Below are 2292 nucleotides of genomic sequence, written 5' to 3'. Positions count from 1 at the left end.
CCTCTGAACTTTTTTCTTTTTAATTCAATTTTACTTAATTGACCCATGATAATTATATATATTTATGGTGATCAATATGATATTTGGGTACATTTTCACTGTGGTCATATCAGAGTGTTTAGCATATCCATCAGCTCAAACATTTGTCACCTCTTTGTGTTGGGAACATTCAACATCCTCTCAACCAGCTACTGGAAGTAATTTGTTGTTGCAGGATGTCACAATTTTTACTATTAAGTACTTATGTGTGAATGAGTGTGATAAAATGATTGCTTGTTGGTAGCATATAAATTCAGAGATGGTAAAGCCAAACAACTGCAGATTGCCCACATGGGTGGCTGAGTTAGTGACACCTTTGCTTTATGATGGTTCAATGTACATGAACTTTGTTTCATGCACAAAATTATTAAAAATATTGTATAAAATTACCTTCAGGCTATACATGTAAGGTGTATATAAAACCTAAATAAACCACAAGCTCCAGATATTTTGTTTGTTTGTTTACCAGAGTTTTTGACCAACCAGCTATAAATAAAGGTTACCACAATCTCCTCCTTGAGTTCCATTAATTTGGTAGAACAGCTCACAGAACTCAGGGAAAAATTTACTCACATTTATTGGCTTATTATAAAGAATATGACAAATGATACAGATGAAGCAATGCATAGGCAAGGTTTGCAGGAAACAGTGCACAGCTTTCATGCCATCCCTGCACATGAAACCATCCAGGAACCTCCATGTGTTCAGCTACTGGGGAATCCTCTGAACTCACTCCTTCTGGGTTTTTATGAAAGCTTTGCTATGTAAGCATTATTGACAAAATCATTGGCTATTGGAGATCAACTTAATCTTCAGCCCCTCTCAACTCCCAGGAGGTTGGGGTGTGGGGAGGTGAGGTTAAAAGTCCTAATCCTCTAACCCTGTCTTGCACTTTCTGGTGGCCAGCCCCAATCCTGAAGCTACCTAGGGGCTACCAGCCACCAGTCAACTCATTAGCATACAAAAAGGCACATCGCTTTGGAGATTCCAAGGATTTTAGGAATTCCTGTATGCCAGGAAACTCAGTCCCCAAATATATATTTCACAATAACACAATCTACTCCTGATCTTCAAACATGGTTTCCCTACATCAAAAGTATAGTCAACTTAAAAGATACTGCCAATTACTAGAATCCCATTCAAGCATTAATAATTAGTCCAGTTCATATAATGTATAAATATGACCCCCAGAGTAAGGCCACACACATTTTCAGGCTTTCATACAGTCAGGTTCCAAAATCAAAAGTGGTCTCAGCAAACACACAGCTTTGCCTTTTCCGGCATCTGGTATAATTGAGCTCCACCCTTTCAGGAGTTTGTCATATAGGAGATGATGTCATCTCTTGCTCTGAGCCTCTTTCAAAGTGTTAATGTAATATTGGATTTCCCTCAATTCATAATCCATTTATTTATTTCATAGTCTCAGCTACTATGCTTTTTTCTCTTTATTAATACTCAAACTTTTCCAACTTTAGAAGGAACATTGGGTTTGTCCACTGTGCTCATCTAGATTTCAGGAAGCAAGACTAGTCTAGCAAGTACCTCTCCCTCATTCTATTTCCATTCAGACAGGGTAAGGTTACAAAGGTGTCCTACTGGTTGGCTATTTTTACCACCAGGCAATACAGCTGAGTTCACTGTTAACCTCGATATTGCCAGATGGGGTGATCGCACAACCACCCCCATCAGGCCCTTAGCAATTCTGCCACAAGTTTTCTTAGGAATCATCTCTTCTTCCGATACTTGTGACCTATGACCACTGCCATCAGGAAAAGAAAAAAAATTGAGGTAATATAGGAAAGAAAGAAAAAAAATATGCTCATTATACCAGTGTCCTCCTCCCATGGGAAGAACTGTCTAGTCACACCGGCATTCTTCCCCACCCTCTGCTCCCCAGATCCACCAGAAAAACAGAGGGAAATCCATTAGGAACGCTCCTTTAGTTCCACTCATGCTGGGTGTGAGCACACACTCACAAAGGTGTGTAAGCCAGTCCATTATGCACTTACGTCCCCCTGTTTTAGACAACCAATGTTTTAATTACCCATTCCACTCCTCCATTAAACTATAACTCTTAGGAGGATATCTTTCTGCCCTATTGTTGAACATCATGGGCTGTGCAGTATGTCCCTTGCTCTGCGGAAATGATGGCTGGCTATCCAAAACCATGCAGTATATTCTGTTCTGCTTTTTTCTATAGCACTCTTAGCATTTATTTGCCTCTTCCACTGAGTAAGCAAAGCCAAGCCCAGA

This window comes from Galeopterus variegatus, unplaced genomic scaffold (genome assembly GCF_000696425.1).
Source record: "Galeopterus variegatus unplaced genomic scaffold, G_variegatus-3.0.2 Scaffold4084, whole genome shotgun sequence".
Taxonomy (NCBI): domain Eukaryota; kingdom Metazoa; phylum Chordata; class Mammalia; order Dermoptera; family Cynocephalidae; genus Galeopterus; species Galeopterus variegatus.
The sequence above is the reverse complement of the archived record's forward strand: the minus strand, read 5'-3'. Positions refer to the sequence as shown.